Source organism: Panthera pardus, unplaced genomic scaffold, assembly GCF_024362965.1.
Source record: "Panthera pardus isolate Hobbes unplaced genomic scaffold, ASM2436296v1 HiC_scaffold_7, whole genome shotgun sequence".
Taxonomy (NCBI): domain Eukaryota; kingdom Metazoa; phylum Chordata; class Mammalia; order Carnivora; family Felidae; genus Panthera; species Panthera pardus.
Genome location: NW_026527002.1, coordinates 77,869,473 through 77,884,172, shown reverse-complemented (window position 1 = coordinate 77,884,172; position 14,700 = coordinate 77,869,473). Strand labels below are relative to the sequence as shown.

Genomic DNA, 14,700 nt, shown 5'->3' with positions numbered 1-14,700 from the left:
TGCATATAAATCCTGTGTGTACCTGTTGTGTCCACATAATTACACAAAGCAGCCCCTCCCTCTTTCACTCTCAAAAGTGTCCTGAATTGGATGATAAATTGTAAGATCACTCTAAAAACAGCAACTGTTTGTAGAGATTTGTTGTGTGGGGGACGTGGCGTGAAGCTCATTTTAGGCATTATTTTATTTATTCCCTTACGAAAGCTGATGAGGCAGATGCTATTATTCCCATTTTAGAGGTGAGGAATGTGAGACTCAGAGAGGTGGCCTTTGTCCATGGACGCACAGCCGATGGTGGAACCAAGATGTCTGATTGCAGAGAACACGGTCCTAACTGTTACACTCCAAAGATGCCTGTAATGATACCTCCCATCCCACACTGCCTTTTGCAAGGTGTTTCTACCAGCGGCGTCTCTTTCGCGTCCCTTGGAATCTGGGCCAGCCCTCTCACTGACCTGACAAACAGGATGTGGTTGAAATGCTGCTGTTGACCTTCCAAGCCTGGACCTGAAGAGATCCGCAGTTTCCACTCTCACCTTCTAGAACGTTCTCTCTTGGAGACCGGCACCAACTTGAACCCTGACCGCCCAGCAGGAGAGAGACACCATGTCCAGAGAGGCCAGGCACCATTTTGCATCTTCCAACCCCAACTGAGAACTCCCTGGCTGGGTGTGGAGTCAAAGCTGGGCTCTGCTCTAATGCCTGATCCATTGAATGGGAAGCAAATAAAATCATCGCTTTTAAGTCAGCGGGCTCCAGGGGTGATCTTGTTATGCATCAGTAGGTATCCAACACACATGCCACACGTCCTTGTGGAGTGCTTCTGAGCATTCCGGGTGGTGTGTGTGCAGGTGTCTGAGTGGGCGTGGCTTGCAGGTGATCAGCAAGTGGCGACTGCTCTTATCGGTGCCGATGGAAATGGAAACCAGGGCAGCACAGGGCAGAGGGGGCGCAGCAAAGGCACTGGAGGGACTGAATGCAATAGTGAAAACTTTACACGAAATCTGCAGTCCGTGTGAGCCTTCCTCTCTAGGAAGTGCTACTTTAGCTGGAATTGCATGCTTCCTGCGCCGCGGCTGTATAAAGTTTCAGTTACGTAAGAGGAATACATTCTAGAGATCTACTGCACGATGTTGTGCCTGTAGTTAATGATGTGTATTGTGCACTTAAACGTTTGTCAAGAGGGTTGGTCTCATGTTCAGTGTTCTTAACCACAACTTAAAAAAAAATGTATGCAGGGGCGCCTGGGTGGCTCAGTCGGTTGATCGTCCAACTTCGGCTCAGGTCATGATCTCGCGGTTTGTGAGTTCGAGCCCTGCGTCGGGCTCTGTGCAGACAGCTCGGAGCCTGGAGCCTGCTTCCAATTCTGTGTTTCCCTCTCTCTCTGCCCCTCCCCTGCTCATGCTCTGTCTCTCTCACTCTCAAAAATGAGTACATGTTTTAAAAAATTAAAAAAAACTGTATGCAATAAGTCTACAAAGTACTAGGAGAAAAAAAAATGATGCAAGAACTGGGCATAGTGAGAGGACTGTTGCATCTAAAACCTGCAAAGCTGGGGCCCAGGACTCAGTTTTGTCCCTTGCTTGCTCTTGGTCCTGAATTGATCTTCCCAGACCTCAATCAGTTTCTTTGTCGTTTGTGCTGATTGGAGAGGATTTCTGAAAGGAGCCTTCCAGATGTAAAAAAATCCAGCTCTGAAGGTTGAAGTACCTATGAGCAGATTTTCTCCGGTGCCAAGATGGCATCTTTGATCTCTGCTCTGGGCTGGATGACACCTCTGCATCCACACCCGCCTCGTAAGCTGATGTTTTAACCAGGCTTAATGCAAACCACAATCACGGCGTGGGACTTGTGGATAGTCATTATCAGAAAGCTGCTGCTGCTCCAAGCTTGTGAAAGAGGCTGGGGAGGAGGTACCGAGAGCAAATTAGCCTCTCAGAGAAGTGGGAGGTAGTCGGCTTTCCCATTCCTTTGCCATCAACAAGGTGCTGTTTTCTTTCTTTAGGTGCCAAGAAGGTGCCCTTGAGTAGAGGTTATCACACGGAGCTTCCGCTCACTCGCACGGTCCCTACATTTTTCTCCACTGACGGTGGCGGCCACAAGGGTAGCAGCTGTACTGCTGAGGGTGACAGAGATCCCTTAGCCACCTACAATGGGCCACCCAAGGCTTCTAGGACATGGGCTTGAGGCCTGAATGAGACGTGGTACTGTCCTTGCGTTACTCACAGACTATTGTGGAAACACTTAGGGGGTTATTACAGTGCAGCCAAGTAAGTACAGGTCATGCCAGAATATTAACTCTGCCTGAGGATGTCTTCCCTGACCTCCGAGACTAGATCCAGTGCCCCACAATCTGGTTTGAAAGCCCCCTGTACTTTTCGCTCATAGCATTTACTGCAGTTGGAAATTGCATTTGAGAGCCATGCGTGCGAGCCCCCCTTAAAAACATAAGCACTGGAAGAACAGGGAGGTGGCTTTTTATGCACCATCGAAGCCTCTGTACCTTGGCTACTGACACTTACATTGTAGGCCTTTGGGGACAGTTTTTTGAAGGAAATAAGGGAGTACAAGATCTGAGAAGACTTCTGAGAGAATGAGATATTTGAATTAGGTTTTGAAGGTTAAATGGAAGCCTGTATTCGAAACAGCAGGAACAAAAGTAAACCTAAAAATATTGACAATTTAAAAGAAAAGCGTGACCCCATTAGCCCTTTGTTATGGAATTGGCAGAGATCCCTGCTAGGACTCACTGACATCTGAATCTTTAGGAAGGTGGGTTTGTGCCGGAGAGAGCCTGACATAAAATCGTTAAGGTTGATGGTTCTAAGCCCAGGTCCCACTGCTGCACAGCCACTCTGAGCCCCCGTTAACACATCTTTAAATTGAGGAGAACATTCTGTGTCCTCTTAAGATAAAGTAAGTAACACAGGTGGATTGTTTGGCTGCTACAAATGACACTGCATACATACAACTCCAGTTTTATGATTCCTCTATCGCGTAAAACATGATACAAAGACCTAGGCACTGAAATAGACCTCCACCTCAGTTTCCCTGACTGTAAATGGACAAATCATGATTGGGTTATCATGAGACACAGCCTTATGTCTGGACTCACTATGCTGAAAATCTGTCAGTCAGTCTTCAGTGACAGGCTGAGCTAGTTTGGGATAGAACATTTGGTGTGGCAACCCACCAGACCTGGTTTGAACCCCAGCTCCTCTTGCTCCCAGTTTTGTAAGAAAGATGTATTACTTACCTGGAGCCTCTGTGTCCTCATTTAAAAACTGGGATAATGATGCCTAATTTCCTTGGTCCTTGCTAATTTGTTTCATAATTTGTTTATTTTAAAACTATTCAATGATGTATCCATATTGTTTAAGGGATAGATTGGATTATAAGTTAATGTATATAAGGCATGTGTCCCAGAGCGTGACACATGATTGATACCCAATAAATGACAACCGAGGATGATAGTAATGCTGTTACTGTTTTTGGAGGAGCAAAGTATGGGAGTTAAAAAGTGGGAGAGGACTTTAAGGAGGTTGCTTGTGGTGTGTGTGTGGACATTAACGGGTTGATGAGCTGGGAATTGCAAGAAAACAGAACACCTGGGGCGCCTGGGTGGCTCAGTGGGTTAAGCGGCCGACTTCGGCTCAGGTCATGATCTTGCGGTCAGTGAGTTCAAGCCCCGCGTCGGGCTCTGTGCTGACAGCTCAGAGCCGGGAGCCTGTTTCAGATTCTGTGTCTCCCTCTCTCTGACCCTCCCCCGTTCATGCTCTGTCTCTCCCTGTCTCAAAAATAAATAAACGTTAAAAAAAAAATTAAAAAAAAAAAAAAAGAAAACAGAACATCTAAGTCAAGACCAGTTGCAGCAACATAATGGGTTGAGTTTGGGATGCATAAGGGGTTTATTATAGCAAGAATGAAAAGTACATCAAGGCAATAGAGATTGAAATATGGGAAATTACCAGGGAATGGTATAAAACCTGTCGAAACATTCTACATTGTACAACTAGATTGGCATAGCTGTGTTATAGGATCTTCGTTAAGTCCAGTTTTAGTAGATATTGCTACCTAGTTTTCTAAACTATGGAGCCCATTGAAGTAATAGCATTGATAGGATGCACTCACTCAATGCAAGCATTTCCTGTGCCTGTAACTTGTTGGTGCATGTTTCCCAATTTAATTATCATATTCCCTTTTGAAGGTAAATGTTACAATTCTTGTCTCATGGGTCAAGGCTTTGAAATGTAGTTTTTGTTTCAGGATAAAACATATGACTTTTGGAAAAATCAAGGTAAAAGACATATCTCAACACATCAATGTCATGGAAGAAACATAAAGAAAAATCTAATTGAAACACACATTTGTATAATCTCAATGGAGTTTCTCAAAGTCAAAAATCTAGTTTCACCAGTGCCCAAATCAAGAAACAAGATCATCCACATTCCTATGAATACCCTTTGTGGTTTTTCCAATTACTACCTACCACCGCTGCCAAGTGTAGTTACTTGTCCTGACTCCTTGAACTTTATAGACATGGGGTCATACAGTGTATGACTCTTGTGTTTCGTTTCTTTTACTCAAACATCATTATGCAACTCATCCATCTTTCTGTATGTAGCGGTATCTCATTCTTGTTACCATACAGGGTCCAAAGTATGAATATACCACAATTCAGTCACCCATTCTACTAAGATCTGTATAATCTCCACTGTTGGAGCATTACAAGAAGTGGTACAGACATTCTTACATCTGTTTAATTTATATATATATATATATATATATATATATATATATATACACACACACACACACACACACACACACACGTATATATATATATGTGCATTTCTGTTGGGTATATTATTGAGAATTCATAGCTTTGTTACAGGGTGCCTGCATATTCAGTTTTAGTAGATACTGTACATAGTTTTCCAAAGTGGTCATATCAGACTTACTCCAGTAGTATACAGCAATTTCAGTTATATTGTACCTCCCCACACACTTGGTATTGCCTGCCTTTTTCACCTTGGCCATTCTGGTAAGTGTGAAGTAGTATCATCTTATGATTTTAGTTTGCATTTACAAGATTGTAAATGAAATTGAGTAATTTTTCATATGATTATTGGTCTTTTGGCATAGTATTTTGTTGTATGATTTGAGACTTAAGTTCTTTCTTGCTGAGCTTACCATGTTGTACTAAACTTATCTAGTTCCTATGAATTCTTTGATGGCATAAACTGAGCCTCATGTGTGGTGTCAGCACCTGGGACAGTGTCTCAAATAATTTATTGGCCAAAGCTCAGGTGAAGAAAGCTCAAGGTCCACGTTGAGTGAGAGGTGAAGCCAGGATGGAAAGCCAAGCCTGGCAGATGCTAATCCTGTGTTCTGACCACTCTAAAGAGGGTGAATAAGACTTGGTTCATCTTTCCTCCTCCATTGCCTCAGAGCAATTCTAAATGGAATGTCAATGGATCCAATGAGTGGAGTCTTCATGAACAATGGGGATTCTAATATGGCCGCCGTAGAGAGTACACCTGCAAGGGGTAAGACTGCATTCTCTCTGAACAGTTTTATGAATTTAAGAATGGGATCTATGCCAGCTCTCTCCACAACCACATCTTATTGACGATACTTGCTCAGAGTGATATTTGTCTTCTCAATGACTACATTTGATGTTTGCAAGTAAGTGCTTGTAGGTGAAATACAGTGCCTAAGAGTATGTGCTTTGGAATCTAGTTCTGGTTCTCATTTATTCTCTTTGAACTTGGGTTGAATCGTTTGTCTTCTCTTGAGTCTTTTTCAAACCTAATTTTTGGGTAATCTCACCCACTTCCAAGGTCATTGTAAGGATCAACTTGTCCATGAGTATAAACTACTCTGGAGAGCTCCTGGAAACTTAATAATCACTCATTAGCTGCTAGATCTTATTATTAATGGTAATACTTGGAGTGTTAAAAAAGATAGTGGTGACCATGTGGTCAGCCCAACATGGCTTCGGGATGCATTTGTGACAGAACTGTTTTGAATTAAGAGGCAAATCAGTGGAATAGACTATGTCCACCTGGCATTGCAAAGGTTTCATGGTAGCAATGCATAGAAAGTATATTTTGAAAAGCCACCTGAGAAAGATATTTATAAAATGCAATGATATGTATGGCTCAGAAAATATTGTGGCCAAGGGAAGGAAGAGGTTCCCTGGAAGACTTGGGTGGGAAATGAGGCTAAGAAAGTACACTGAAGCCAAAACAGAGAGAGTCTTGCGTGTTGTGCCAAAAAGGGGGACCACACATTCCAGAACCAGTGGAGGCATTTGATAGAGTAAGTAGATGAAGCCATTGTTCAGGAGATGAACCTATGGGGAGCTGAAGGGTTAGAGTAAGTTACTGTATCACTGTCATTAATTCTTGGACTCTGGAGAGCAGTTGGATTGCCCCTGGGGCCATATCACCTTAATTAGCTTTTTGCACTAATTACCTGCCTCTTGTCCTGTCTTCAGACACTTAGATCACTTATGATCTCCTGCAAAGTCATCTTTGGCTCTGCTCTTTGGGAAGCATCATGAGAAGTGGGAGGAGGTCGGCATAAATTTGAGAGACCCGGGTCCCCAGCCCTGTCACTGATGCTACCTTGCTGTGCCTTGGCCTCCCTGGGATTTCCAAACTCTATATTGAGAGAGCTGGCCTGGAAAGTTACCCACTGTGCAAAGATTCTGTGATTAAATCCTTTGTAATCGTCACGACAAATAGCTAAATTGGGAGCCGTGGAGCATTGCGTGAAGGTCAGGGAGGGAACTGCTACTTATTGGACAACAGCTCTGGGCCAGAAACTGGGTGAGGCCCTTTCCTTATGGTGACCTAGCTCACCAATTCAGGTTTTCCAAAACCTGTATTTCTGTAGTGGAACCTCATTTCTATGTTAGCTTCCTGGCCATAGATAACAACAAAATCCAGAATCTGTCTGCACTCTTCAATGAGATTGAATTTTTGGACTTGCAGAAAGCCACAGAGGTGGAGATGGGGCCTGAGGGTGGGAGACTGGGTGGTTCGCCCTTGACCATCAGCTATCCTCACCAGCCTTCTTAGAGTTTATGTCTTCCCATGGGATCCTCAGTCATCAGCCTCTTGTCCCTTACCCCAGGGCTTCCACTCTTGGCTCTCTGAGCCTTTGAGGTCCTTCTGACAGGACACCAGTTGGTGCCTGAGGAACTCTGTGAACCTGCTGCATCACCAAGCTCAACCCAGGGATGAGGACATAGGTACTTTCTGCACAGAGGTTCCTCCAGGTCATCTGGAAATTCTCACTTTTTCTTTATATTAAGAGCGCTCAGCTGGGTTTGAGGGTGGAGGAGCTTGGGGACTCTTAGCAGGGAATGAACTGGGGGTGCAGTCATTTCTGCTTCCCCTTCCAGTCTCTCTCAAATTGCTCTCATCCCATCAGACTTGATCTGGTTTCTAGGTTGGGGAGAGGGAAAAATGATTACATTCTGAACTTCTTGTAATTCCTAGGCTTTTGAAAGTCCAAAATCTTTTCTGTCAAATGACAGTCTTTCCCATTAAATTCAAAAGTCTGTTTCAAAACTTACAACCAGGGACTGGCTTTTCTTGTTTTATTCCAAGGTGCCCGCCCTCTTCTGGAGGTGGGGAATGCAGAATGCCCAGGTACCCCGAGTGGAAGGTGGTGCAGGGAAAGCCATCTGTACTGGAAGAAACAATCTCTTTAGAGTCGCAGTTTTGCTCTGTCAATGTTATTTCCTGAAATCATCATTGCTGTCCATTGTGTGAGGCTGTGCAGGCCCATTATGGTTTCTATTTTATGGATGTAGAAACTGAGGCTCAGTGGCTGGGTGACCTTGTCCCAGTTTACATATCCTCAGAAAGGAAATATCACATGTCCTCTCTATTTATTGCCTAGCTGGAAACTAAATGAGCTGTCTTGGGTGGTTGTGATCTTCCCATCTTTGGTGTGTGTGTGTGTGTGTATGTGTGCACGCGCACAATGGGTTTAAAGCATATTCAGTCATTAAATTAGCTCAGTAGTTCCCAAGTATTTAAAAGTCCCTGATCTGTAGACACATTGCTCAGATCATAGAGCTTTGGATGTTCTATGTGCTCACTCTTGAAAATAAAGCCCTTATTGGAGATGGGTTGTTGGGAGGTGAGGGTGGCTGGCCTAGCCAAGGAAAAGGGAGGGTTGCCACCCTCTCCCCAGATTTGCTCTGCATGTTTACCTGGTGATTTCACAAGCTCTCAGATGCACAAGGAGTAGGGCCAGATTGTTGGCTTTGCTGAACTGAGCCAATGGTGTGTGTACCCAACTGTCATCTGAATATAGAAATGGTAGAAAAGTATGTGTTTTTATTCCATTTTTTCTTTTCCAACATAGGAGTGAACAGCCTTCAGATTTATGTTGAAATTGTCAGCAAAAAATGTTCAAGGGAAAATTAGTTTTTGCCATTCTTCTTCCATTATCCAACACATCCATTCATTCGATAAAAAGTGATGAAGCACCTAGGGTACTAGATGAAAGAGTGTTCATCCCAGTCATAGTTCAGTTTCCAGTGTTTTCTGAGAAAAATGAATAATTTAAGCAGACATATACTCGAAATACTTCTGAAATCTCAGAGAAGCAATGTGTAGGCCAAATGGGGTGTCTTGGGGGAAGATGTCCTAAGTTACTGGATAGAATGACCCTTAAAGTATGTTATTAAGAATACTTAAGAATTAACTGGAAGATAGGAGGCTCATCAAAACAGAGAGAGCAGATGAGCAAAGGCTTGGAAATTTGAGACAGATGGTGAGATGGAGCACATCTAAGCTGGAGAGTGTCAACAAGGCATGAAGGACAAGAAGGGGGAGGGGGAGACTTTATGGATGCTGGAGAGAGGGAGCTGGGAGGGACTCTTCCTCGGTGTAATTCAGACCCTGCTCATTGTAGGGCTTGTGTCTTCCATTTTGCTGTGTGCTCTGGTGAAGGTAAGAGGCTGTGCGTACAATGGAAAAATTGTTGGAATTGTAAAACTTTCAAACTAAAAGGGAAAAAGTTGGGGTCTCCCAGCTGCAGAGAGAGAAAGCTTGATCATTCCCAAGGATTGGGCATCTCTGTTGTGTTAGACACTGTTCATCCTGGCCTAACTGACTCAGAAAGAAGAGCTGGGGGCAAGGGTTGTGTGCACACAGTACTAGGTTGTGATCCTAGGTTGGAGGAGAGAGGGTCCGGGAAGCAAAGCATGGAAGGATAGAGAGCCACTGGGGGCGCCAGCCAGGTGGCCATCTTTACATTTCTGGTTTTGTATTCCCGCAGGTGCCAAGGGCAGTGCTTGAGAAGCAGTGTAAAATGTATCTCAGGCTGTCCATCCTGGCTGCCGGGAGAGAGGAAATCATGTATTTGTTGTTCTGGACAGAAGTTTGTTCCAGATGGGGTTAATATCCCAGGGGTGCGAGAGAGTGCGTTGTGAGGCTCAGGCAAGGCGGGATCAGATTCCACTCCACTCACTGGAGGTTACTGGAGCCCCAGCAGAACCGGTCATCCCTGAGATGATTTGGATCAGAGTCAGTGAGGCCAAGAAGATGTGAAATAGAACATGAGAAGCTTCCAGAGGCACACTGCATGAGTTACCTATTACCTCGAAGGTCAGCAGCTTAAAACAACAACATTAATGATCTCACAGGGTTGCGAATCTGCCTGTGTGCTTAAGCTCTGGGTGATCCGGCTCAGGACTCTGCATGGTACAATGAAGCTGTTGCCTGGGGCTACATCCTCTTCAGGGTGATCCCCTTTCAAGTTCACTGAAATGGTGGTCTGCAGGATTCACTTCTCAGAGGGTCCTCTGTTGGCTGGGGATCCCTCAGGCCCTTGCCATGGGGCCCTCTTCCTGGGGCAGCAAGCCCTTATCAGAGAGAGCAAGAGAGGGCAGGCAGAGTGGGAGCCAGAATCTTTGTGATCTTGGGGGAGGGTGACACAAGGTCATAGATACCAGGAGATAAGGCCTAGGGGGGCCCCTTTAGAGGCTTCCTGCCACACAGAATATCGCATTTTATGTTCACAGGTGTCCCAAGGGCATGATCCTCTTATGCCATGAGGAAGTCAACTCAGAAGTTTGACATTCTCTCCTCCCGGAGCCCTTCCTGATAATGTCAGCCCCACTGCTGGGGTGTCTGCTCTTCCTGGGTCTCCCTTGCCCACGTGCAGCACCCTGTGACATCCCCAGTCCGACCCTGGCCTCGGTTCTCAGGTCTGTGCTGTGGCTCTGTCTCGCTCCCGCTGCCAGCACAGAATACAGGCAGTATCTTAGGACAACAGTTTCAGCTGTCAGCCCTGAAACTGGACTTCTGGGTCTAAGTCCCTGCCCTGTAGCCCTCGAACAATGACAGTAGCCTCGCGGGCTTCCGTTCCCTCCTCTTCCACGGAATGGGAATACCACTAGGCTCACAGTCTCTTTTGAAGATCGCTTAGTTAAAGACACAAAACACACTCAGAACAGTGCAGGGTTTTTCTTGGTATTTAATAGTCTCTGCAACTCGTCCCCGAGATTCTCACCCTCGACAGGATTGCCGTGGGAGGGACTGTCCCGCATGTGGTAGGTCGTGTGCCCACATCTCTGGTCTCCCCCCACTGACTGCCTGTGACCCTCTCCAGTTGTGAAAACCCAAAATCCCTCAGGGCCTTGCTGGTGGAACTGCCCCCCAGTTGAGAACCTCTGCCCTGTACCCATCAGAAGGTCAGGGAAACGTTTTGAATGAATGACTGGGTGGGTGCCGAGGGGTTCCTGTCTTTGTGATGAGGAGAACAAAGGCAAGGGAAATGTAGCTCAGCTTGAATCTCCTTACAGCTTGCGGCCCACTGAATAAATAAATCCCTGAGACACACAGAGCGTTCCTCAAGGAAGTCATGGTGGCCCTAATGCTGATGCCTTGCTAGAGACTGAAAGCAACCTTCCCTTGAGAATAGCCAGACCTCCCAGGATCCTATGACTCTTTTTTCGCTTGCAGAAGTCCCTTTAGAGACTTAGCTTGTCTCTCCCCCACCCCCTCAAACTTAAAAGTATATAATTAGTCCCTCCTCACAATCACAACGCAGCCCTTTCTGCCCACGGATCCTGTCCCCGTGCTATAATAAAAGCACCCTTTTGCACCGAGGCTGTCGCAAGAATTCTTTCTCGACTGCTGCACAGCAGGGCCCCGCATCATTTGGAGAGGGGACGGCGCAGACTGGAGAGCCAGAGGAGGGAAACGGATGTGCTGAAGGGGCCGAATTTTAAGGTCACTGTGCCCTGAGCTCAAGGTCAAGGTCAAGGTCCAGCCCACTGTCCTTTGGAGCCAGGAGCTGCTTCATCTCTGTGGCATTGTTTTCTTGTCCGTAGAACAGAGATAAAAATCCCTACTTTCAGGATTGCTATGAGAACTAAATCAAACAATGTCTGTGCAACAGTGTGGGACACTTCAGCTGCCACAGCACCAGACTCCCTTTTAGCCGTGGAGCTCCATGTTACCGGGTCAACAGTTTGGTGCACTGCTTGAAAAAATCCTCCTGAGAAACTGGCCTGCAGATCACGAGTGGTTCCTGGGCCACTTCCCAAGGTGGTCGTGGTGGCTTCTGACAAGTGGGGCGTGTGAGTGGAGGGTGAGGGGCTTTGCCTGGGCATTGGAAAGGTTGAGCAGAAGGGACCCAAGAGGCTTCCTTCCAGAGAAGAGTATGTGGTTGAGGGGTTGTCTTCAGGGATCAGCACTGAATTTTCCTGTGCAGTGAGTGGGGGCAGTATTTTCTCATTTGTCCACAAACTGCAGTTATCTATCTATCTATCTATCTATCTATCTATCTATCTATCTATCTATCTATCTTCTCTTTCTTTTTTTGATATAATTTATCGTCAAATTGGTTTCCATACAACACCCAGTGCTCACTTATCACATCAGGGAAATACAAATCAAAACCACACTGAGATACCACCTCATGCCGGTCAGAGTGACTAAAATGAACAAATCAGGAGACTACAGACGCTGGCGAGGATGTGGACAAATGGGAACCTTCTTGCACTGTTGATGGGAATGCAAACTGGTGCAGTTTATTTATTGATTTTTAAGTTTATTTATTTGAGAGAGAGAGAGAAGGAGAAAGAGAATCCCAAGCAGGTTCTGTACCGTCATCGTGGAGCCCGATGCAGGACTCGAACTCACTAACCATGAGATCATAACATGACCCCAAATCAAGAGTTGGATGCTTATTCACCTGAACTACCCTGCCCCTCCGCAAACTTCAGTTTAATCTGCATTATTTACCTTTGCACTGGGAGCAGACACTCAAAGCTATGTGGCGTGGTGGCTGAGAGCAGCGACTCGGGAGGCAGACCGGAGTGGTGGGTCCCAGCCCTGTTCTGGCTGTTGGTCCTTGGACAGGTGACCCACACTCACGTGCCCTTGTCTCCCCTTCAGGAGAGAGCACCCACCCCCTCGGGTGGAGGTGTCAGACAATCGGCGTCTGGCCCACGGTGAGTGTTTTGTGCACGTGACAGAGCTGTGGGTCCCGCCTGAGGTGGCACATGGTAGAAGAGAGGCTGTCCGGTCCTCTTGGACCTGGCTCAAGAATGTCCAGGGCCAAGTACAGTGTTGGACGTGAGAGTTCTTCTCTGCTTATTTAGGCGTGTGCTTGTGTGTGTGTGTGTGTGTGTGTGTGTGTGTGTGTGTTAGCATTCTGATTTATTTACTTAGGAACACTGTCCCTTGTGAGGGTTTTTTTCGAGCTGTGTTATCGAAGGATGATTGACCTGTGAAAAATCATACCTATTTAATATATTTAACTCCATGAGTTTGGGCTGATCAGTACACACCCGTGAAACCATCACCACCATCACGGCCATGCATATCCATCATCTCCTAGTTTCCTCCTGTGTTCTTTCCTTTTCATATTCTAATTTTATTCTTTTTTGTGTGTGTGTGGTAAGAACATTGAATATAAGATCGACCCTCTTCGCAAATTTTAAACTTACAACATTGCATTGTTAGCCGCAGGTGCGATGCTGTGTCCTGAACGTGCTTGTCTTGTGTAGCTGAAACTCGGGGCCCTCAGACCATCATCTTGTCTCCCTCACCTCCTTACCCCTGGCACAGCTACTTCTCTACTGTCTGCTTCTATGAGCTTGACTTTTTACAATTCCACATATAAGTGAGACGGTACAGTATTTGTCTTTCTGTCTGTGGCTCATTTCACTTAGCCTGATTGATGCCCTCCAGGTCTATCCATGCTGTTGCAAATGGTGGGATCTTTCTTTTTTTGAGGCTGAATAATAGTCCGTTGTATGTATATACAACATGTCCTTTATCCATTCATCCATCATTGAACCATGAAGTCATTTCCATTTCCTGGCTATTGTGAATAATGCGGCAATGAAGATCCTGGTTTCAAGTTTGTTTATTAAATTTTTTTCAATGTTTTATTCATTTATTTTTGAGAGAGAGAGAGAGAGAGAGAGAGAGAGTGAAAGAGAGAGAGAATGAGTGGGGGAAGGGCAGAAAGAGAGGGAGACACAGAATCTGAAGCAGGCTCCAGGCTTCAAGTTGTCAGCACAGAGCCTGATGTAGGGCTCGAACTCATGGACCGTGGTGAGATCATGATGTGAGCCAAAGTCAGATGTTTAACCAACTGAGCCACCCAGGTGCCCCAAAGATCCTGGTTTCATTTCCTTTGGATAAATGCCCAGAACTGGGTCTGTTGGATTATATGTTGGTTCTGTTTTTAATTATTTGAGGAGCCTCCATACTCTTTTCCATAAAGGCTGCACCAGTTTTATATTTCTCATCCTGTGTCTTCTTGAAAGTGCATTCTGTTTGCCAAGCAAGTAAGGAGTCCCTTCTCTGACTTTGTGGGACCTACCATAATACTATAGATGCCCTGTGTGTGCCACACCTATGGGAGGGGTTGATGCTGTCTGGGAGGAAATCTTCTAAGCACTCCTGAATCTGCAGGTTTCTAAGACCCCAGGGAATTCGGAGTTCACCTTGCACTGCCTTTTCTTCTGGTTTGCTTTCTACGAGAGCCCTATTGTTTGGAAGGCTTCTGCAGCAATCTCTCTCTCCATCTCTCTCCCTCCCTCCCTCCCTTCCCCCCCCCCCCCGCCTCTCTCTCTCTCTCTCTCTCTCTCTCTCTCTCACACACACACACACACACACACTCATGTGCACACACACACACACCAGGGACAGACACGTAGCAGCCACTCAGGAACTACTTGTAGCCACCTGACCAGCAAGTGAACAGTACAGCTATCCATGGAGGGCAGGACTTGCCCAGGTAAACATGCCTAAGTTCCCAGGATGTTGGTCCTTTCTGTGAAGAACCACTTAAGCCAGATGGTGCTCAGAAATGATCATGTGAGTTTTCTGTCATAGCTTTACCCTGTAATGTATCACCCAGGATGATGTGACTGGCCCATCAGTCACATCCGTCACCCGGCTCTTAAGAAAGGCAACGCAATTGGTTGTTATTGCTATAGGAAAAGATTACATTAGATAGAACGACTGTCATCCTTGGCCTTCCCAGGTCCCATTGCTGTGTCAGCTGGGGTTAAGAGGCCATTTTTCTTTCTTTTTGCTGAAGACTGGGAAAATAGATGTGAAACGTCCCTGGAACCAACATTTGGCTCAGAGCCCAGGCAGGTAAACAGATGGATTCCTTCCAAGCCTGTGGCTGCCGCTCAGGGAA

General features: G+C 45.8%; 1 protein-coding gene across 4 annotated transcripts in view; it reads left to right on the top strand.

Annotated features, from left to right (window-relative positions):
- Positions 1-14,700, top strand: part of FAM135B (family with sequence similarity 135 member B) — a 282,823-nt gene that overhangs the window by 57,992 nt on the left and 210,131 nt on the right. Inside the window, exon 1 of one of the 4 annotated variants that reach the window (XM_019459769.2) lies at positions 5,580-5,688. The exons of the other annotated variants lie outside the window; for them this stretch is intronic. The gene's annotated coding sequence lies outside the window, so the exon portion shown is untranslated. Of the gene's footprint in view, positions 1-5,579; positions 5,689-14,700 lie in introns of those variants that run through there. 4 annotated transcript variants of the gene reach the window in all.